Source organism: Gorilla gorilla, chromosome 1, assembly GCF_029281585.2.
Source record: "Gorilla gorilla gorilla isolate KB3781 chromosome 1, NHGRI_mGorGor1-v2.1_pri, whole genome shotgun sequence".
NCBI lineage: Eukaryota > Metazoa > Chordata > Mammalia > Primates > Hominidae > Gorilla > Gorilla gorilla.
The window spans coordinates 172253574-172277954 of record NC_073224.2 but is presented as its reverse complement, the minus strand read 5'-3'; the positions used below and the strand labels follow the sequence as shown (position 1 = coordinate 172277954).

At 43.3% G+C, this 24381-nt stretch overlaps 1 protein-coding gene across 7 annotated transcripts in view; it reads right to left on the bottom strand.

Annotated features, from left to right (window-relative positions):
- The window catches only part of GNG12 (G protein subunit gamma 12), a 131704-nt gene that overhangs the window by 8720 nt on the left and 98603 nt on the right, over window positions 1-24381 (bottom strand). For 2 of the 7 annotated variants that reach the window (XM_055350613.2, XM_063697761.1), the window contains exon 3: window positions 2924-2982. The exons of 4 other annotated variants lie outside the window; for them this stretch is intronic. The gene's annotated coding sequence lies outside the window, so the exon portion shown is untranslated. Of the gene's footprint in view, window positions 1-2923; window positions 2983-6906; window positions 7086-24381 lie in introns of those variants that run through there. One more of the 7 variants, XM_063697763.1, reaches the window with a different exon arrangement.

Genomic DNA, 24381 nt, shown 5'->3' with positions numbered 1-24381 from the left:
TTCAGAGGGCTTTCTCCAATCTCGTTACTCAGAGGCTCCCTGCTCCCTTCCAATGGGGTATTCCTGCTGGTCCCAGGCTCGACAAAGTCCATGCAACACATTTTTAATTGAGTGCTACTGCTACTAAGTACAATATGTTGAGAATAAATGGGTAGGACAGGCACACAGCTCCTGCCCTCACAGAGGCAACGTTAAACAAGCCATTAGACACCCCCTTCTGCTTCAGGCGTAGCCTAGCCCCTTCTCCTGCTCTGCTACCCCTCTCAGGCTCCTAATTCAATTTCTCTTCTGAAAGTCCCTTCCCATCTGCTGGTACAAACATGGATAGCCTCACCCAGAATACAAATTAAAGTTTAGGAGATAGGTAATTTTTACACCTTCATAGATTTATTAAACACAAACAACTTTCTATGAATATTGTATAGCAATTGCTTTGGGAAGTCGATTAAATGGGGGTAACTATGATTGCAGGGGAATGAAAAATGACTTCCCTCTACCTTTCTCAGTTCTATGGCTGGGCTACAAATTAACCTGACATATAAACAGGTTGACAGGAGGAAAACTGTATTTAATTATGTATGTACACAGGGGAGTGCCACAAATATGAGACTCAAAGTGGTCAGATGATGAAAGCTCACATAGGATCCTGAGCTACAGAAAAGAATGGGGGTTCAGGGTTTCTGGGGGGTGGTGGCAACATGAGTTATGGGAGGTAAGGGGAAGAGATAAATGGTGAATAAAGGTGGTTTTCTCATGCACACAGAAATTCTCAGTTAATACAAGTTGTTTCACAGCAGCCCTCGGAAGAAGAGGTGACAGTCTGTCTGGGTGTGGTATCACCTCCAGTCTCCCCTATTGGGATCCGAGTTAATCTTTTCCAGTTGATAAGATTTCCGGGAGAATATTTGTGACAACTAAGTTCCTTTTGGAGGATCTGTCTTTAGGCCGATAAGGGGAGCTCAGAGAATGCCTCTGCCTACATCTGCTGTTTCCCAAGTGTCCTCAGTTCAAAGTAATCAGCACACCAAAGTGTTATATTTTGGGTGGCATTTCCTGAATTCCTTCATGGTCATTCTTAGAAAAAGCTGTACACTGGGCCACTGGAAAGGAAGATAATTTCTGATCATAACATTCTTCCTATGGAGAAAGCAGATCAAAATTAGACTGTTTCAAGTTAAGGAGCCTCTGGTTTGCTGAGTTGCCACATGGCTGCACAAAGAGGGCCACTGTGTGATCCCTGAGAGGCAGAGGTGTTTACAGGAGCTGGAGTTCTAGCTAAGGACTTCCTTCCGACTTGCAGCTGCTCTGCAGCTCCTCAACAGCTGGGCTGTGCACAACAAGATAGAAAGCCTGGGGAAACAAATATCTCCAAATATCTCTGTGCCTTTGGAGGGTTTTCTTTGGTCTTCCCTCAGTGGTGAGGATGTCTGGCTGTTTGTTCTACTAGGTAGATAAAAAGCTTGCTTTATTCTTACACCAAGAATAGCTTCCAAGGCAAACAATACCTGATATTTGTATGGCAACTGTGAGCACACATGTTGCTTGCATATGCATTATTCCATGAAGCCTCACTATAATCCTGAAAGGTTTCTTATTAGATGAGGCAATCAAAGTTAGAAAATCTTGCTTCAAAAGTTAACCCAGGCTGGGCACGATGGCTCACACCTGCAATCCCAACACTTTGGGAGGCCAAGGTGGGAGGAACACTTGAGTCCAAGAGTTTGAGACCAGCCTGGGAACATAGTAAAAACTAGTCTCTACAAATAATAACAAAAATATCTGCCAGGAGTGGTGGCACATATCTGTAGTCCCAGCTACTCAGGAGGCTGAAGTGGGAGAATCGCTTGAGCCCAGGAGGTTGAGGCTGCAGTGAGCTGTGATCATACCATTGCACCCCAGCCTGGGCAACAGAGCGAGACCCCCATTTAAAAAAAAAAAGTTAACCCAGTTCGTAAGCCTTTTCATTCTAAAAGCCACCCTTCCCACTGCGCCAAGGAAAGGATTAATTCCAATTAGTTTGATTCATAAACACTCAGGGCATCACTGAATGCTCTACCATGTGGTTCTTTTTTTTTTCCCCCTCTTTTTTTGAGATGGAGTCAGGCACCTGCCACCAAGCCTGGCTAATTTTTGTATTTTTAGTAGAGATAGGGTTTTACCACTTTGACCAGGCTGGTCTCGAACTCCTGACCTCTGGTGATCCGCCTGCCTTGGCCTCCCGAAGTGCTGGGATTACAGGCATGAGCCACCACGCCTGGCCCACTATGTGGTTCTTAATCAGGGGTGACTGACACGCGGTGACCTAAAGTAGGGGGCTTGCTGATTGCCTTGTGTTTGTGTAACACCTCCCTTCTCATGTAAGCAAGCTAAACAAGAAAGTTCTGGCTCCTAGACAAGGACTGAAGTCAGCATCTGCAGATCTTGAGCCACCAAGTATTCTATCCCACCCAGAAGGGCCAAGGCCTGTGCATGCCTGTGCAGACTGCCAGTCGGATAACACTCTGGCTATCACTTCTGCAGCCTTGCTTTCATTTTTGCATATGGGTAACAGATTTGAATAAATACATGTAGTATTTAGCTATTCAAATACTTCGCATTGGTTTTAATGCTGTGTTTCATCTGAATTCTCAGGTTCCTAGAAATTCCTAGGAACATGATGGTCCATTAGGGAAATATGGGTATTTTCATCTTTGTCAAGAGGGGCCTGAAGCAGGGAGAGCAGGGTGGGGATGGAAAGAGTGTCACAGAGCACACTCTGGGAGGAAGGCACCAGGAAGCCCCAGGGTCTGAATCACAAGTCATTATGGTCTGGCCAGTAATTGAATCACTGGAGTGAAGCCAACTTTCATGAGCAAACACACCCCTGTGGCTGTAATAAAAGAGCAGGTTAAAAGAAAAAAAAAAGCCACTGGCTCCCACTTACTCTCTGGTCTTGCCTTCAGCTTTCAATGTCTTTCTCTAGCTCTTTATCTGCCTCTTCTTCTGTAAAAGAGGGACTACAATGCAGACCTCATAGGGTTGTCAGGGGAGAAACAGAAGCACCTTCCCTTGCACATACAAATGTTTACTAAATGCCGGCCCCTAGGCTCACTAACAAGATGAAAAACATGTGCTTGGTGGGAAATGAGAAAGATTCCGGAAACAACAGAAGAATTTCAAGGTAATGTGACCAGGTAGCAACAGCTATCTAATGTGGCCTTAGTGAGAAGGCAGAGTTAGGTTCTTAAGAATAGTTCCTCTATTTTCATGAGCAGTTCTTATTTATATCAAAGCCTGCAGGCTAAATCCAGGCTGCAGATGTGTTTGGTTGGGCCCCATACAGTGTTAACTCAATTGTGTGTGTGTGTTTTAACTTTAAATTGAATGTCAACATTTGAAAAATGGAGAGATTTCATTTTAAAAGGAAGACTTCTGGAAAAATCAGAAAATCCTATAAAACTGGGCTGGATCTGAGCAGCAGCTGCCCCTTCAAGCATTTGCTGGTACACCTGCCAGGCCCTCTATTTGAACTTGTGGCACTGCCTTTACACTATGCCTTGGATATTTAGTTCCAGGGACACATTCAGGGATTCGCCGGGAGCATCTGGGCTCACTCCCGTCCTGCCACTTCGCAGATCTAAGGCCTTGGGAGAGGACTGATAACCTATTTAAGCCTCAGCTTTCTCATTGGAAAAATGGGGATAACAATACTTTCCTATCTCAAAGAACTGTTAAAGAGCATCAGATAAAATAAGTATGTGAGTGTAATAAACACAAAGGATACTTGGTTTCCGAGTGTTTAGTACCTGCATCCTCTTACACACTGTGTGAAGTACACCCAGCACTTTGCATTCCTCAATGGACTGGAGCCAGGCAGCAGTTCTACCCTCCTCTAGCATGCCTCACTGGACTGCAGGGCTGGAAAGTGGAAAACTACATCTTCCAGTGGGATGGGCTGAATTGTGTCCCCCAAAAGTTATATGTTGAAATCCTTACCCCCAGTAATTCAGAACATGACTGTACTCGGAGACAGGGTCTTTAAGGAGGCAATCAATTTAAAATGAGTTCATAAGTGGACCTTAATCCAAAATGATTGGCATCCTTATGAGAACGAGAAATTTGGACATAGATGGGGACAGAGAGAAGACCATGTGAATGCAGACGGAGAAAACGACCATCTTTTGTTTGTTTGTTTGTTTGTTTGTTTTTGAGATGGAGTTTCACTCTTGTCGCCCAGGCTGGAGTGCAGTGGCGCGATCTCGGCTCACTGCAGCCTCCACCTATTTCAAGCGGTTCTCCTGCCTTAGCCTCCCGAGTAGCTGGGATTACAGGCACCCGCCACCACACCTGGCTAATTTTTGTATTTTTAGTAGAGACGGGGTTTCACCATGTTGGCCAGGCTGGTCTTGAACTCCTGACTTCGTGATACACCCGCCTCACCCTCTCAAAGTGTTGGGATTACAGGCGTGAGCCACCGTGCCTGGCCTCGACCATCTACTAATAAAAGCCAAGAGTGAGGCCTCAGAAGCGGCCAACCCTGCCAATGTCTTGATCTCAGACTTCTAGCTTCCAGAAATGTGAGAAAATTCATTTCTGTTGTTTAAGCCCCCTGGTCTATGGCAGTTTGTTATGGCGTTCCTAGCACACTATCACACCCAGGTTTTCTTGATGTTAGAGCTCCAGATGACGCAGTCTCTGTCAATTCAATGCGTTTAGGAGCGATCTGGCAGGTAGAAGTGAGGAGGCCAGTTTCTTGATGCTTGGGTTATTTCTGCTGACAAGCAGGGTGGTGGGCAAGCTGCTCTTAAGGCAAGTGGAGGCATCATAGTGTCCAGTCACTAGCAACACAGGACTGAGAAGCTGCATGGCTGCAGCAGCCTCTTGAGTCTCTACTCCCCACTGGGCACCCGTGGGCAGTTCTGCAGTGGTGTCTTGGAGTTGTTCCCGGGGACTGTATCGTGGGCCTGCTCCTCCAGCCCTTCCAATGATTGTGCAAGCACCTAATTCTCTTTATTGAAGCTCATTCTGCTAACTTTGCCAAGATCACCTTCTGTTTGCTGTGACTGAACCTTGGCTGATTCACAACTGTTAATCTGTTGCTTTGTAAACTGCAAATAACTTATAAATATTAGCTATTATTTGGATTATTACCATGCCATCATTGCTGGACATCCCAAACTCTAAAACTTGAAGGGAGGAAGGAGTTAAGACATAAAATTCTTTCTCTTTCTCCCCAAGGTTGCAGGTTATGAGGCCAGGGTGCTTGAACCTGTGGTCAGCTGCAAGTGCTGCCCTGGTCCGGCATAGTTATGTGAGCAAAGAGCAAAAGAGAACATGTTGCTGGCTTACAGGCAAGGCAAATGAGAGGGAGAGATGAGGAGGGGCTGCACAGAGAGGTGGGAAATGTGGTTTGGGGTAGGGAAGACAGAGTGTCTAGAGCTTTACAAAGAGAAGTTTACATAGGTTCACAATCAGCAGAATGAGAGAGAATGAGAACACCTCTCTCTGAAAACCTCAACAGAGCTCATTCTGTAAAAACAGCAGGCTTTCAGATTTGGAAATCCTTTTGAGGTCCCTATCTGGTGTCTTTCATTAGTTGATTTTATCTGCCATCCAGGGTACATGTCCCTGAATAATAACAATAAAGATAATAAGTTATAATGATTAATTTTGACAATTACCACCATTTACTGAGTGCTGAGTCTGTGCCAGGTAAGTAAATTCCATGCAGCATTGCATTTAAGTCTGTCAACAACTCTAAGAGATGAATCCTTCTATTATTTCTGTTTGACAGATGAAGCAGAGAGAGGTTAAAAAATTCTTGCCCAAGATCACACAGATTTACATGGCAGAGACTCAGGGCTACCTGGCTCTCAAGATCATGGTCTTACTTACCACCCTTTGTTGCCTGCCTCTGAACAGCAAGAATACAAGGAAGGGGTTGGGAGAAAGGAGAGGCCAAGTATCAGCCAGAAGCACTGAATACAGAAGACATGGCCTCCATTCAGGGGTTGTTGTTCATTCAGACAGGTTATCCCCATAGCAAAGTCAGTAGGAAGTGTGAAGCTAAGTGGCTTTGACAGAAGACCCAAGCGAAGGAGAATCAATTGTTCTTATTTATAACAACAACTGCCCCAGATTCGACATAGGAATATTGCTGAAGACACAAGATGATTCTCCTGTGCCCAAGAGAAGTTGGCAAGGATCCATGAGAATGAGCCAATCCTCGGCAATAAATCCAGAGGAGAGTGAGCTGCAGAGCCTGGGCAGCGAGTTCCTCACTTCACTGTGTGTCTAGAACACCTGGGGCACTTGTTTAAGAAAACCTGATTCAGTAGGGCCGGAGAAGGGCCCACAGATCTGTATTCAAAGGCCTCCTAGATGATTCTGATATAGGTCCTCTGAAGAAATGGCTTATGGTATGATCAGAGTCTCCGCCTCTTGATCCTCCCCATGTTTATTCCTGCCTGGGGATTAAAAAATGTCAATTTAAAAGGACACTACTCAGCCGGGTATGGTGGCTCATGCCTGTAATCCCAGCACTTTGGGAGGCCGAGGCAGGCAGATCACTTGAGGTCAGGAGTTGAGACCAGCCTGCCCAACACGGCCAAACCCTGTCTCTACTACAAAAAGAAAAATCAGCCGGGCGTGGTGGTGCATGCCTATAGTCCCAGCTACTGGGGAGGCTGAGGCAGGAGAATCCCTTGAACTCGGGAGGCAGAGGTTGCAGTGACCCAAGATTGCACCATTGCACTCCGGCCTGGGCGACAAAGTAAGACTCTGTCAAAAAAAAAAAAAAAAAAAAAAAGGACACTACTTTTTTTCTGTGCTTAACTTTTCAAAGCTCTGAATAAGCAAAAATTCTAACTTCTTTTAATTACCTTAACCTACAGGATTAAGTGTTCTTCAGACTGAAATTTTTCTTACCATTTAACGTACTTCTTTGCTACAAAAGCCTGAGTTTGTAACAGCCATTGCTTTCTGAAAAGCATCTCCTCCCTGGCGTCAGTGATGCTAGACTCTCCTGTTCTTGCCTTGTCCAGTGATATTCCTTTGGTACAGCTCTCGCTCCTTCTCCTGAGTAGGTATTCTCAGGGGCTGGAACTCTAGCACAGAGAACATGTGCCTTTATAGCCAGATAAATTCAAATCCCGGCTCATCACTTATTACGCTAAGTTGCTGTACTTCTCTGGGCCTCATTCGCTCATTTGTAAAATGGGAAGGAATAACAATAGTACTTACCTTAAAGAGTTGTTACAGGATGAACTGAGAGAGCACATATGAGTTGCTCAGCACGTGCCTGACATGCACTGGTCCTCAGGAAAGGCAGATGATGCTCTCTCCACCCTATGACTTCAGCTATGACCAACCCACTTCACATGCAGCCCCGACCCTTCACCTGAATTCCAATGTGTAAATGACAGCCTGTTGAATTTTAAGCTTGAATGGTCCACAGTTGCTTCAAACACAACACAGGTAAAACCCAATGAAACACCACTGTCTACCCTCAACCTGACCACCACTGTCCTGGTCACAGAGGCCTCCTTTTGCTTCTGCCCTCTTTCTAACTCCTCAGACCATCTTTGTCCTATAAAAATGTGAGCCACGTATGTGATTTAAAATTCTTTAGTAGCCATATTAAAAAAAAGTGAAATTAATTTTATTTAGCCCAATATGAAAAAACTGACATGTAATCATGGTAAATATTATTGAAATGTTTTTTGTACTAAACCTGTGAGACCTGATAAATATTCTATACTTGCAGCACATCTCAATTTGGACGTGATAGTGGCTGCCTTATTAGACAGTGTGACCTGAAACTCTGGACTCTGAAAATCTTAAATTCTCCACTTTGACAACCCACCCCCACCCCCAACCCATTTTAACTTTCCCCATTCTCCTGTCTTCTATTTTACCTGAGTCTTGGCTCTCTGCAGCTCAGGTCAGGGCTACTGCCTGTGCCTTGTAACAGCACTCCTGCCCCTAATCCTTCTTCAATCTGATCTACCCTGACCACTATGCTCAGATATAGTACCCCTTTCAGTTTGGTCCTCTCTGGCTTTCCCAGGACCCCCCAGGAAAAGTCCAAAGGGCTTGGCTTCACACTCAAGATCCTCTCTAATGTTTTTGCCACCATAATAAAAATCCTAATAATAAAGCAGCTAATTTCTACACAGAGCTTACTATATGCCCATCAATGTCAATACATTATCCTACTGAATCCTCAAATGGCCCTGTGAGGTAAGCTCTATTTTCATGCCCATTTTACAAATGAAGAAACTGAGGCACAGAGAGGTTAAATATGTGTCTTGTGTCAAACAGCTAGCAAGCTGCTTGGTTGGGATTTGAGACTAGGCAGGCTGATTCCAGAGGCCCGGCGCAGAACCTCTATTGCTATACTGTCATAGTATCAGGGGAGCGTCACCCCATTTCCTGGCTTCATGGGCTGTGTTTAAAGTCTCACCTGCGAGCCTCCACTCCAATTCTCTGTCTTCTTCTCTTGACCTATTTAAATTCTCCTTTTGTAGGCCCTAGTTCACATCACCTCTTCCAAGGAAGGTCTGTCTCCCTAATTAATTTTGTTTATAGTAATTAATTCCCTTCATGAATTCCTGCTACATGCTTACATCTTATGGGTTCAAGGATTCCTGAGGGTGGGTCATGAATGCAAAAGGTGGGCATGGGGAGTTGTGCACTAATGCCCTAAAACTGTATGCAAAATCTGGTGTGTGTGCTTATGTTTTGCTTTTTTTTGTTTTCCGAAGGACAAGATTTATAGCCACCGTCAAGCTTTCAAAAAGGTCTATAACACCATTTATTTCAATGGTTAATTGTATGTTATTTAGTGCCTACTGTGTATAAATATTGTCTTCCCACCGTTGGCTCAGTAATAATATAGCAACTACACTTATTCATTACTGTATGCCAGCTACTGTGTCAAGTACTCTGTGCAGATACTAATTCATTTGATATTTTCTGCAACTATAGGAGGTTGGGTTTATCATACCTACTGAGACCAAAAGCTCAGGACAGTTGCATAATTTGCCCAAGATCATACAGCTATTACATGGCAGAAAGAGGATTTCAACCCAGATATCTGACTTTAAAGCCATGCCCTAAGCAGACAGCTGAGTTATCCCATGCCATCTTCTCTCATACTGACTAATGTGGAGAATGAGGCCTCAATTAAAACTGGATTAGATTAAGACATGCAATGTAGCAACCAACACATCAGCCAGCCTGAGTCTCGCACCCTGGGTGTTTGCATGCCCAGTGTTTGTTTTCTTAGAAACAGGATACACCTTGCTGCTCCTTCCTAAAAGTATCCCGTGAAATACTGACTGTTCTGAGCCCACAGATGCTCACTTGCTTGGTGGCCTGCACAGCTCTGAGAAGCCTGGGTGGAGCTTCTGATGTTTCCATGCATTTGATTAGGGCCAGTTGCTGGTGCTCTGAACTTTCACCTCCAGCATGAGATGGCCACTTGTGTGGCACCAAGATTCCAAGGGACCATGCACCCTCATCCTGTGCCCCAAATAAGTTTTCAGCTGGTGAAGGCGGGCCCATGGGGAGTAGCCCTCGGATGGGGACCCATGAAGGAGTGGAACTTAGCCCCTTCTGTGTCTGCTGGACCAGAATCCAGTAACACACAGACATGTGTTTACAGTCAACACTAAGAACGACGTTTACAAACAAGTTTTACTCTCTACATAGTATAGCAAGACGGCTGACAAAAGATTTGCTGATATCTGCATGGCTGGCTTAGGAGAGCCAGATATCTCATGTGCTTCTCCATAAATGAATAGATGAATGGATAAATTCAGCAATTATTTAATATTGAAAACAAAAGCTAACATTTAGAGTGCTTTTTCTGTGCCAGGCACTGTGTTAAGGGCTTTAGATAAAATTATTTTATTTACTCTTCACAACATCCCTGATAAAGGCATTACTATTATTCATTAACTAGTTTTCAAATTCTAAAAGAATATATGCATGAGCAAATAATTTAAACAGTCTAAAAGGTTATACGACAAAAACTAGGTCTCCTGGTACTCCTGGCTTTCCCAGGCAACAACTGTTATCAGCTTTTCCTGTTTCCTTCTGACATCCCATGCATATATAGACATGATTATGCTTATATCTGTCTTTAAAAATAGAAATGGGAGCATATTATACACATTGCTCTGAACCTTGTCTTTATTTTGATTAATAATATATTCTTAAGACCATGGTAAAGTTAGTTTTATTAACCCATTTTCCAAGTGAAGCTCTCAGGGATACCTAGTTAATAAGCTCCAGGGCTGACATGAAGCCTGGTGCTCCTAGCCATCACTCCACACTGCAGGCCTCCTGCATCCCTCAGAAAGCTTCTGAGCCTGCAGAGAGGAAGTGGGAATGATCAGGGAAGCAGAAGAAAAAAATTCCTGCCCTAAAAGAACTCACTGCTTTTAGCAGCAAACAATACTATATGAAGTGAGAGAATATTTCCAAACAACTTAAGAATATATCCAGGACACAGGTTCACAGTACTCCAAGGTGCTAAGCATGTGTGAAGGAAGGAGCCCCAGAGTGGAGTGACTCCAGCAAGGAAGTCCGCTACAGCTATGGTTCTAAACGTGTGGTCACACCAGCCAGCAGCATGAGCATCGCCTGGGAGCCCCTTAGAAATGCAAATCCACAAAACTCATCCCAGATCTACTGAATCAGAAACTCTGGGAGTGGGCCTGGCAGTCTGTTTTAACAATCCTTATGAATGATTCTGATGCTCCCTAAAGCTTAAGGACCACTCTACTAGAAGGAGGTAATTTCTAGATAGAGCTTTCCAACAGAAGGATGATCCAGCTATCAAGTAAATTAGCATCAGTCTATTTAAGCCAAGATTGATCCATATTCTTAGCATTATCCTAGGACTAAGCTGAGAATGGGGGATACACAGACAGACCCTACATCTTAAGAAGGTTATTCCTGGCAAGGGACATAATATCAATCTGCCTAAGAAAAGAGGCAGAATATTCCAAATTCCCTGGTTGAGGGCTCTACCTCTTATCTGTGATGAAGTGGTCTGTGGCCCTTTTGATACCTAAACCCAGACAACTTGTAATTCCCTACATGACCAACTGGGATTCCTTCCCATCAGCATTCCTGCTCCCTGCTCCCCTGGCTGAGCAGGGCTGGAGGTTGTCTGAAATGGAATCCTTTAACCCTGGATATTGCCCACAATGTAGCTAATCTACCTCCAGTTCTTGGTGGGCTGACAAAGCAGAAGAACACAGAAAGAACAACAGAGATATTTATGATTCTAGTCTTAAAGCCCTAGCATCTGACCCACATTAAGAAGAGGGCATGCTTTCTAATATTGCTAAGCAAATAGGAGCTCACCCACTTCCTTAGAATGCACTTAAAAAAAAGAAACCGAAAAACCCAAACACCTGATGGGAGGGTTGAAAATGAGGCAACAGGCACATGCTGCTGCATCCATTTTAGGAGAAGAGAAATTAAATTCCTAGGGAGCCATTCCTCTGCGTTGAGTTGTGTCAGCTTCTTGAAGGGGCAGGAGAAATGGATCCAGGAGAGAAAAAGGCTGAGAAAGGACAGAGAAGAGTGTGTACAGCTCGCTGACATTTGCAGTCGCCAGCTGGGGCTGGGCTTCACCAACAAACAATGAATGTGGGCGACTGGGCTGGTGGTTAAAGGGCTTACGACTCCAGCACGATGGACTGAGTCCTGCACATAAATAAGGAATGTAAGTGGGTCAGTAAAACATGCCAAAGGCAAGCAGTAGGTGCTTAGAGAAAGGATGGTCAGTGAGGACTTGAGGAGCCAGAAGACGGAGGAGAGAGGTCTTAAATGAGTCAATCCTTGAAGGGTAGGAACTTGACAGGTGGGGGTGGGGAGAATTTCAAAATAGTTACTGAGGGGAGTGGTAGAGAGCAGATTAAAGTTAACTTTCTCATGTGGAATGGGAGCCACCAAAGGTTTCTGAGCAGAAAAAGCAGGCATAAGGGAACACTGTGGGGAAAATGATTGAGCAACCTCCTATGCAGGGTGGAACAGAAATGGGAGACAGTGAAAGACAAAGTAGACTATTTCCATACAAGGTTCAGGAGCAGGCAACATGGTCAGGGCTTGGGGTCAGATGAAACTGGGTTCAATCGGGATTCTGCCACTTAATGTTGTATAATATTGAACAAATCACTCTCCCTGAACCCTCAGATTCTCTATCTGTAAAACAGGATAACAAGAGTGCCTATCTCACAGGACTGTAATGATTAAATAATATAGAAAAGAGGCAGCACATAGAAACCACCCAGTGTTCATCTATCTATCAAACATCATTATTATTAGGAGTTAGTGCATGAGATTTCAAACAGATGGAAGCAATTACAATGCAAAAAATTTTTTAAAAGCTGGATGTGAGAGCTGTGAAAATGAAAGAATGAATAAGACTCCATTCTTGGGGCTGAATCGGAGTGACAGCCCAGAAATGGCTGTTGATTTCCGAGGGGTGCATGAAGAAAAGTGCAGAGGATGGCTTTGAGCCTTTCTCACTTGGATGGGGATAGTAGGGTAGTTTCAAAAGAGCAGAGACAGGCTGAGGGAAGCCACCCTGGACAGGGCAACATCCTCACAAAAGGTAGGGAAACAGAGGGAGTGTTAGGGAGGAAGGGCAAGTTAATGCTGTATAAATACGTTTAGTTAAAAACATATTATACCAAGAAAACAGAAGAATGTACTTCAAGATGTAGCTATTGCCAGGTTGTATGAATTTTAGGGGATTTTTAGTGTTGTTTTCTATGTACTCTGGTAGTTGTGAGTTTTTCATTTTTTGGAATTAATAGTTAATATTTATATACCACTTACACTTGCCAAGCATTGTTCTAAGGGCTTTACAGATATTAACTTAATTTTCAAAACAATGCTATGAGGTTATTTCCATTGTTCTTCCTAGCTTAGAATTAAGGGAACTGAGGGAGGCAGCCACTTAGAACACGGCCAAGGTCAGAAAGAAGGTTAATGGAGGAGTCAGCACTCTAATCCCGGCAGCCTGGCTCCTGATTCTATGCTCTTTAACCACATATGATACTTTTATGATTAAGAAAAGAAAAACACCTAGTAATTGTTATTCACAAAACCAGGGGGAGGAGTTATTAGTCACTTTACGGGGTAAAAGGAAGTAGAGGGCAAGAACAGCTCACAGATGACTGGGAGTTACTGGGGACTGCTGAGTAGTTTCCACAGCTTGAAGGGAATGGAGGTCAAACGATAAGGGGCTGAACACAGAACTATTAATTCAGGGACCAGGCAGTGACTATAGAGGAATATTTAGAAAAATTTGGCAGTGTAGTCAAGACAAGGAATTGTATCGAAACTTTCAGGGGCAGGAGGGTTGTTTTAGAGATGGTTGGCACTGGAGCATTTCCAGAAACAGAGGAGGAGTGTTGAGAAACTAGGGAGAGTGAAGATGTGCAAAGAGGGTAACTGAGAGGGCAGAAGGGGATGAGCTCAGGACTGTGCTCAGAAACTGGTCAAAAGAGGAGCTGATAAACCAGAACTGGAGGATACAGTGGTGGAAAAGCAGGAAGGAATGAACTGCTGATACAACACAGGTGAATCTCTCAGATATCATATTGAACAAAAAAGCCAGTTATAGAAGAGCATGCACTGTCAATTCCATTCGTTCATTCGAGACGAAGTCTCACTCTGTTGCCAGGCTGGAGTGCAGTGGCGTGATCTTGGCTCACTGCAACCTCCGCCTCCCAGGTTCAAGTGATTCTCCTGCCTCAGCCTCCTGAGTAGCTGGGACTATGGGCATGTGCTTCCAAGCCCGGCTAATTTTTGTATTTTTAGTAGAGATGGGGTTTCACCATGTTCACCAGGCTGGTCTCGAACTCCTGACCTCAGGAGATCCACACACCTTGGCCTCCCAAAGTGCTGGGATTACAGGTGTCAGCCACCGCGCCTGGCCCAATTCTATTCATATAAAGTTCAGGAACAGGCAAAATGCATCTACAGTGATAGAAACTATAAGAGTACAGAGTGGGTGGGGATATGGATGAAGAAAGACTGGCTATGAGTTAGTTGTTAACTGCTGCAGCCGGGTCACTTCAACAATTAAACTGCATGAGGTTCACTCTACTTTTATATATGTTTGAAAATTTAAAAAATTAAAAGTCTATAGTCCTAAACATGTCATAACATATTATATAATTAACATTATCAGTTATTTGTCATGAAAGAATGGAAGACATGTTAATTATTATCTACAATTTCCTTCTTTAGATCATGATCTAACAAGTATGTCCAATGTCCACAGCACAAAGGAAGCAGTTGCCTTTTGAGGGAGCATGGACAGGATTAAAAAAGCCACAATCTGGGCCCTCTGCCCATTTCACACAATGCTCAGGCTCTGGGTCACAGACATCCAATTTTTACTTGCCAGGAAGCATCATTCCTTGGAGGTACCCATGAAAAAGGAAAGGCCCAACACTGTGGTGCAGATACTCCTAACTTTGACACGCCAAAAAATGCAAAATAGGATACTTAATTTTTCTTTCTTCCCTCATCTCACCTTCTCCCATAACACGCTAGCAAGGAAACATGCCCTCACCACCTTTTAAACATGTCTGGATTTGAGGAAACATGTCTGCCAAACATGTCTGTACTTTGAAAAAGGTCAAAGTCTGTGGAATTTCTGGGGTGACCAGCAAGGTGAACAGTTTGTGTTGGCCCTCATGGTTAAAGTACTTGTTTTGAGACTCACAGTATCTAAATGTTTATATATTTTCAAAGGGGAAAGGACTGATGATACAAGATGTTCCCAAGTCAACTTCTGACAGTTCTAACTCATTCCCTAAATTGATTAGAATTCTCTCTCTCTAAAAGCAAACTTGATTAACAGCTTCTTTTTAAAAATGTTACTTGAGGGAAAACATGGGACAGAAATCAAAGCAAGCCATTTAAAGTCCAAACCCAATCAGCAACATCAATACAATTTAAATAACATGGCACCCATACAGTACGTTTATACGTTAGTTCACTGAGTTTTGTATTTCAGAATGTCTCCAGTTCATCTTAAGGAGTGACATAAAATTTCTCAGAAATATTATTTCAAGTTCATTAAAATTTTTCTTTAAATAGGTACAGAACTTTTAACATATGTGGTTGAGTCAAACAAAACATGACGGAGCATCACTTACAACAAATGAAAAGATGACACCAATTTAAATACTCATGTTACTATAAACAACTTGCTTGTTAAGTTTTACTCACTCAAATTTAAGAATATCACAAAATGAGAGCATGAAGTGGAATGGAGTGGGAGGATTCCTGTCTGTAATCCCCCTAAAAGAACTTCCATGGCTAATTTCAGCCCCAGGTTTCTTGGGCCAGACCTATTTGAAATATTCTGCTTCTTTTGGTATATCAGTAACTGACCAGACCATGGGTCCCAAGCATTGGCTTTTTAAAACTATAGGCAGCAGACTTTTCACAAATATTGACATCTACTTCACCCATGAGAGTCTTTAAGTCGAATCCTCTATCTGATGGTGGGCACCTCATATTATATTGTGCTTTATATCTTCCATATGCAATACACAAAGAATAAGTGTGTGCTGATTTATCATGAGTCACATGGATGGTCTTGGCAGGAAGTGACAGCTTTGTCATTCTTTTTCATAATTCAGGAAACACAGGAACAACATATGCCTTGGGTTGGGCACAGAGTGAGAACTCAATAAACACTTCATCCAGTGAAATGATGACACAGAAATCTGTGGCAGTGCTTTAGTTGAGTGATAAGGGCTTGAACCCAATGTGTGAAAGCCAGAATTTATGAAACAAATGAGATGATGTCACATTACAAAAAGATTCCTCCAGAGAAGACTTTCCCAAATGTATTATCTATTGAATGAAAAGGTTAAGTCAGAGAAACTAATTGTTTAGCTTTTTTCTAGTTAAATATCAATTAGGAACTGTAATACACATCTCTAAATCAAAATATAACATTTTTGCACAACATCTTGTGTGTTCTGAATATACCTCTACTTAAGTTCCCAAAGTACATTACTAGTGCATGTGTTCTCATCATTCTTGTACTTGTGAAAGGGAGGGTGATATAGACTTTGGTTTTAGGATACCCACTACCTTTGGTTTCAGGCTACCCACTACCTTTGGTTTCAAAAGCCGCGCCTCTTCTGATCTCTGTTCTTGGTGTATTAAGGACAAATACTGGAAATTATACATGTGACCCTGCAAGCTTTGGAAAGAAAGAAGTGCGCCATGTGCCCCCATTGCTTAAATCTGCCTGTGCAGGTCAATTACTTAAAGTGGAGGGAAATAGGGCTGCGTCCAAGGGTAATTCATCTTATGAGTGGCACTGGGCATAATATACACTTTAAAGCAAATCCTAATAGGTAATACAACAATATTATGCCTTTTATTTACTTACTTATTTAATTGCAAAGTCAATTAAACTTTTCTAGCACTCAATGGGTCCAGGGATTAAACTCCTGGGAGAGATCACAGGAGACCAGTATTTAGTTGTCTGTGACCAAATAAGAGTTTCAGAAAGTTGAAGCAAATTCTATACAAAGTCTGTTCTTGGAATGTTTTCACAAGTGTGTGAGATTCTTTGAAACACTTTTATGCACAATGTAAGTCAAAATAAATGACATGTGTTTATATTACATGTAGAAATTATAAGATTGATTTTGGTAGATTGAATAAATACATGCATATAATTCTTATAAACAACCATTACCTGTCAGCGTCAGCATTTACAAATGAGCAGATCCGGCATTCGCATGATCTCTGGATGCATGTGCCTTCATGAGCTGGAGGGCTTTATAACTGACAACGATTCCCAGCTGAATTCTGGGAAAACATACCTATGTGTCCCATGTAGATGCTGCCACATCTTTGTATGTCCCTTCCGCCTTTACCCAATGTAGAAATCTGGTATTGTATTTCTAATGTGGTAAGCCTGCTATAATAATAATGCCATCAAAAGATAGCAATTTACAAGGCGCTTTCTCATACCATCTATATTAGATAGGGCTAATTAATTACTTAATTTTATTTTCATTTCTACTTGTGGTCTTGCATGAACCTGTCGAATTTAGCATGCAAATTTATGTGATAAGTTTTTTTGCAGTTAATTGGAAAAACAGAACCTTTTGCCTCATTAAGAATCCTGTTTCTTAGTGCCCTATCAGTTGCTTCTCCTCTTTTTAGTGTATTTTCACTTCTAATAATTTCCTGGACCTTAAACAGTGGAAAATATTGTTTTTCCCCTTCCCCATTTAATGACATTTTCTTAGAAACAGATCATACCTGCACTTAAGAGGTAGGGCAAAATGAAAGACAGAAATCACAAAGCCACCAGAAGATGGATCCCTAACAGGGCTGCCTTTCAGAATCACCTGGGCAGCTCTTTTCATGCATCCAGGTGCAAGCCTCACCCCGTACCTCCAGAGTCAGAGTATCGGGGTAGGACTTGGCAAAAGTGCACTCTGGAAAAGCTCTGGATGAGTGTGAGCTGCACTGCTAGTTAAGAGCCATGGGACTAGAACACAACAGAACTGTCAGTCACAAGGCGTGGTCTCCCTGATTGCTCTGTCTGGTGCCTTGTTCAAGTCACTTCTTTTCCTGGGTCTCAGCTTCCTCGTCCCCAACAAAGGAGAACAACAGAGATACTCTGCACCCCTTGTTTGCTTCTCTCTGAATAGCCCTCCCTTGCTTGCTCTTCAGAACTACTCAAGCCACCAATTTAAGCTTTTGATACTTACATGTTATCATAATGATCAATACGGGGACTGTAAATGTCACTAGGGTGAACCTTAGAGGTGGCACAAACAGCTGCATCTAGTGCCTGACAGAAATATGCACACGGGGAAGGGAGACGGGTCAGCAGTTGGCAGCTTCTGAAGCCCCAGGAGACTTCACAATTGGGGACCAGCTTATGGGAGAGGGGCAGGGCAGGACAGCTTTCTTTACCAAGGGAGCTCTAAAGCAGAAAAGCATTCAGGAGGGAAAATAGTGTTAATGAATGTTTCAAGAAAACAGGTCCCCCCACACAGAAACCTCTCCTTTAGCCAGAATGGTTTGGGGAAGGGTATGACAGCAAGTTTTCTGGTTGAGTTACCATGTGCAAAGGCACCACTGTTGGTAGTTCAAAGAGAAACAGCACAATACACAGAAAAACTGGAACATAAGTGACAGTTAAGAGGCACCTCTGTGAAATTTCATGATTCTAGATAATGCGGAAGAACTCTTTGAACAAGTCCGTCTTTTGGCACTGATACTGCTACCCTGGACTGCTCTCATTTCAGATCCTGGCCCTCCCTTGGGCGCGTCTTCACATTTCTGACAGGTGCTGCCCCATGTTCCGGGCTGACATCTTTCCTGCTCTGAGTGCTCTCAACTCAGTTGTCCTTGAAGATTTTGCCCGAGTGCATGTTTTTTCCTCACTTTGTCATCTCTACTCTCATCCACCTCCAAGGGCTTGCAGAGGACTCTTAGATCTATCTATGGTCCTGGGGACCTGTCTGTGAGACCCCATCCTTTCATCCAGACGGCCTGCCAGGTCCTGGAACTGAAAAAGTCGAAGTGCCCTTCCTCTACACAGGAGGCCAGTTCTTTGGACTCAGCTTCTCTTTCTGCTAATAAAATAGCTTTTATTACAGTTATCTAGGCCCAATCGCGACCAGAGTTGATTAGCCCTATTGGTTCTATTTTCTAATCAGCACCTCCCTTCCGAGTCCCCTGCATCAACCTTTCACTCAGGCCCTCCCTTGATATGTGTTGGGAGATGATGGCAATGGCCTTGGTTTTCTTGGTTTCTCCTGTGCTCTATTCTAAGGCTTTTAATCCATCAGACTGTTGGCAAAAGCAAATTAAACAGGTATGAGCCAGCCTGCTCTGTTGGAGGTTGTGTGGGAAAGGGGTGCTCAGAGCACTACTACTAATTGGCTTTCCATTCTCCCTCCCCAGTGGCAGCTTCCAAGGGGACTCTGTGGATTCCCAGGGCTTCCTGAAATAATTTGAAATTGCTGCTGCAAGCTACCATAGATACCACAGCCAGATGAATCTTCCTAAAATTCAGCTCTAATGATATTATCCTCCTCAAAAATCATCAACTGGTTGGTGGGAATGTAAATTATGGCAGTACTGACTTAGGTATTGCCATTCTAGTCCTAGGTGTATTCCTAACAGAAATGTGTACCTATTTTCACCAAAAGACCAGGTATTGGAATGTTCACAGCAGCACTATTCAAATGGAAACTGCCCAAATGACTAAAATGAGAACACAGTGAGTCACTCAATAGAATATTATATAGCAAATGGCAATGAACAACCTTTAAAAACACATAATATGGATGAGTCTCACAAACATAAAATTGAGTGAAAGAAGCCAAATGTAAAAGAGTGAAAAAGGAGACTGGGTGTGGTGACTTACGCCTGTAATCCCAGCACTTTACAAGTTCAAGGCAGGCAGGTTACATGAGGCCAGGAGTCCGAGACCAGCCTCGCCAACATGGCGAAACTCCATCTCTACTAAAAATACAAAAAATTAGCTGGGCATGGTGGTGCACATCTGTAGTTCCAGCTACTCGGGAGGCTGAGGCATGAGAATCACTTGAACCCAGGAGGAGGCGGAGGTTGCAGTGAGCTGAGATCATGCCATTGCACTCCAGCCTGGTCAACAGAGCAAGACGCCACCCCCCAACCGCCTCCCCTGCCAAAAAAAGGAGTACATACCATATAAATCTATTTACATTAGGTACTAAAAACGGGAAAAACTGATCTATGCTGTTAGAAGTTGGGATATTGGTTTCCTTTGAAGGGAAAGGTGGGAAAGGAAATACAAAGCAGCTTCTAAGTACTGGCTGTGTATTTCACTTATGGTTAAATCATTATGATTTGGGTACTTTTCTGTATAATATTTTACTTCAATAAAAAGCTTAAAACAAACAAATCATCAAATATTCCCAATTAACTGTTGCACTAAACGCAACTTTCACTGGGGCCCAGGAACCCTTTTCAATACAGCTGTAATCTATTGTTTCAGAGTACTTTTTCTCTTTTTACTGTGGGGATTCTTTACCCCTAAGGGGTCCAGATATTCCTATGAAATGTTGTGGTAATATACATTTTCTGGGGAGAGGCATTCATGGTATTCCATAGCATTCATCCAGAACATCTGTCAGCTTTTCAAAGGGGCCCCGCAAACCAAAAAAGTAAAGAGCAATCACTCTCCTTGCTGCTCCTCAAATGGTCACTGGAATTTAACTCTGTGACTTATTCCTATTTTGTTTTTATTTTTTCCCCCCAGAAAGCCCTCCCCTCTCTGACTTCCCCCTCTTGAGATTCTACCCATGCTTCTAGGGCCTGTCAGGTCACCTCTACCACCAAGTTTCTGGATTCCCCAACCAAAAATTACCCCTTCGCTCCCTGTCACAGCTATTTATCAGTGGACTGCTATGATGCTCTGGTAGGCCCTGAGGATGTACAAATACTAATCCCTGCTCTCAAGGAGCTTTCTATCCAGTAGAAGGAAAACAGGTGTAACTTTAAGCACACATAAAATCCACATGTAACTTTAAGCAGAAAGAAGAGAGAGAGATAAGGCCAAGGGGAGTTCAGAGGAGAGTGATTCCTTTTGGCTGGGGGAAACTCCAGCAGGCTTCACGGAGGAGGTGGAACTGCCCTGCAGGATCTGGAGCTAGAAGGAAAGTGCATTCTAAGTGAGGGACAAAGGCAAGTGTTGTGAAAGCCATGAGCATGTGCAGGAAAGGGCAGGCAGTTTGGTTCACCCGAAGCAGAGGCACCATGAAGATCTGGAAGGGTGTAGACTGGAATCAGAAGGTTAGCTTTCAGGCTCTGGATTTTGAATTTTATGCTGGAGGCAACTGAAAGCTACTGAAAAATTTAAAGCGGGGCATGATATGATCAGATATGTGCCTTAGTATTTCAGAGGGATTAAGATGATCTCTTCCTCCTTCGAGGGTGTAAAATGCATTGTTCTGCCTCTGTGGTATTTCACTGCCTTTTGCTTCATAATACGGTTATTTTGTATGCTTATTTTTTTATACTCTCCACCCCAACTTGACTTGGCCTAATGGAAGACAAAAATGGTTTCAGTGCTAGCATGCTGTCTTACATGCAGTGGCATTCAATAGATATTTACTTAATGAATGTGCAATGTCCACTTAAAATCATTTATGAATGAATAAGGAAAGAAGGTGGGAAGGTGCAAAAGAAAAAACACACAGGAGTAATATAAATAAGCTGGATGAATTCAGGTATTCTGTTCAGCCTTTAGATTCTATGTCTATGCCTAAGTGTTCACTATTCTGAATGACAGACATCTAGAGGAAAAAAACGCAGTCATAAAAGAGAATGTTTAAAGTTACTTAAGATGCTATATGAAGTGTACGTGAGGAATATTGTCCCACATCCTACGTTCTCAAAAGAACTGACTATCGGGGGACCCCCAGTATAAAGCGACTATTATTATCAAGAGAGGCCTGTTTAATGCTTAGCACCTAGAACATGAAATCAGAAAGTCCAGCCTAACCCTTGGCCTTGTTCCCTGACTTCCCATGGGATCTGGAAGGTGGGGAAAAGAGACAGACCATTCAACCTTTCAGGCCCTTGGGTTTCTTATTTTAAAAGAGGGGACTAAGTACTTTAAATACTGCAAAGAAAGGGGCTCTGCCTCCCAATCAAGAAAGAACAAAACACTCCATTGGGAGGGAAGTCAGTTCAGGAACTGAATGGCAGGTCCCATAGCTCACTACAGCTAATAATGTTCACAGTGCTTGTTTTCTTTGTATAACACTGCCTTTGCTTTTGAAGCTCTTTCATGTCTATTATCACACCTCATCACTTTGTCTGGCTAGCATAAGAGGAAACTGAGGCAAAAGGAGATTTAATGACTTGCCCAAGGTCCCCCAGGACTAGGGAAAGGAGCCGGGTTCCTGACCCTCAGACGAGGCTCTCTCCACTCATCTCAAGGCCTTTGTAGGGGCAGCAAGTTTCCGCAGGGGTGACCAGTGATAGCTACTGCCCTCCTGGCAGTTGTGCTTGGGGTGGGCCCCTCCATTTGGTCCAGGCCTGAGTGATTAAGCGCTTTATCATGGCCAAGGGCAATACATGGGAAGCTGAACCTTGGAGGATCTGAGCAGCTGGTGTGGCTTACCCGAGGGAGGGCGTGGGAAAGGAAAAGCAAAACTTAGCACCACTTGCAACTGCACAGGCTCCCAAGCCACACACTGCACAGCCCAGTTTAGTGTGCATGGTGCAGAGCTGACTGTGACTGGAATCAGTCCATTTTCTCATCTGAGTTTCCTTCCCTCTTACTGCAAAGCCCTCCAGTCAGTTAGGCAACAACACCTATCACAAGCCACCAGTATTTAGTCTAGCCCTATTTTTGGAGCTGGTTTGGGGTGTTTGCCTTTTCTTCTTTTTTAAATGAAAAAAATGTTGAAAATTCAAACTATATGCATGTGTATAGAATACAAAGTTAAAACTCTTGCCTTCAAATTTCACTCTAAAGGGGTAACTATTGTCAATATAGTCTTTTTCTTTCAAACTTCCATATCCTCTTCTGGCCTTTGCAAACATACAATCATATACACGTGCATGTATATGATGTGCATGCATCTTTTAAACAAATGGAATCATATTTGCATATGGTTCTGCAATTGCACTTTTCACTCAATAATAAACATATCACAAGTAACCACCCTTGCCCATACAGAGGGTTAGTGTATTTTTATAATTTTAATTTCTCATTTTGAAATTCTTAAAATTTATAGGAAAAAAAAAAAGGGCAACATGAAACAATACCTAAAGTCAATTTTGAAAATTTGTAAATTTCTGCAATTTCTTTCCTTCTCCCCAATGGACTTCCCCCAAATCTTCCTGGGAGTCATTGCAGGACCAACTTCAGAACACACAGGGGAGGGGAAAGAGAAAAACCCAACCAAATGTTATCTGCCTGTTGCAGGACTTTCCAACAAATAGCCCAGGCAGGCTGTGTACTGAGAGATCAGCCCAGAAGATGAGCCTGCAGAATCGTAAGGCCCCTCATACAGCACCCATTCTCCTTGGAGGATAGTCTCAGGTGAAATGGGGCAGTGGCAAGTTCAGTTGAGTGTGCAATGCTTGAAGATAGTTTTGCCTTCTGGAAATCTAGGGCCAATGGTTTGCACAGGCAGCTGCCTTGCTCAGATGCAGGAAACTTGAGTTCCTTTCTCACCAGAATGTTCTTTTTGCAGATTCTGCCGGGGCCACCCACAGTGTGTGGCTAACCCTGATAGCTGTCCTGTGTCCCAGCGGGAGTGTGTGTTATTCCTGACTCAAGGGCAGGGCAGAGACCTACTGCCTAGACCTAAGCCCAGGTCTGGGCTGCTATCTAGAACAAGCAGATGGTGAGAGGCAGAGAGAGCACAGGGCAGCTAGAGAGAGTGCTAGAGGAAAGGAGGGTGAGGGCATGCTTCTTCTTTGATAGGTTTTCTGAAGACTGGGGAAACAGCATTTTGGCTGTGATCTGACCCCACAGTGGTAAATGTTTTGACTCCTTCTGCTACATTTAGAACACTGACTACTTCTCTATGTGCACAACGGTGTTCCAGGTCCTTTAGATGCACTAATTTACCCCTCACAGTCACCCTATGCAAGAGTGCTATATTTTCCCCACTACACAGATGGGGGAAGTGAAGCACAGGAAGCTAAATAACTTACCTAGGGAGTAGCAGATATGGGACTTGAACCTACGTACTCTGGCTCCAAAGCCCTTGGACCTAGCCATCACATTATGTTGCCTTCTTTATGATTTGTAGAGATGGGGTCTTGCTCTGTCACCCAGGCTGGAGTACAGCTGCAGGATCGTAGCTTACTGCAGCCTTGAACTCCTGAGCTCCAGCAATCCTCCAGCTTCAGCCTCCTGAGTAGCTAGGACTACAGGCACACTACAGGGTCTGGCTCTAGTTGCTTTCTTAGACTAGTGTGGTGTTTCTCAAGATGTATTACAATTTTTATTTATTTATTCTTTTTATTTATTTTTTTTTTGAGACAGTGTCTCACTCTGTCACCCAGGTTGTAGTGCAATGGCGTGATCTCGGCTCACTGTAACCTCTGCCTCCTGACTTCAAGCAATTCTCCTGCTTCAGCCTCCAGAGTAGCTGGGATTACAGGCATGCACCACCACGCCTGGCTAATTTTGTATTTTTTTTTAGTAGAGACGCGGTTCCATCTTGTTGGTCAGGCTGGTCTCAAACTCCTGACCTCAGGTGATCCACCCTCCTTGGCCTTCCAAAATGTTGGGATTACAGGCATGAGCCATCGCGCCTGGCCTCAAATGTATTACAATTTAATAGGTATATATTGAAATAG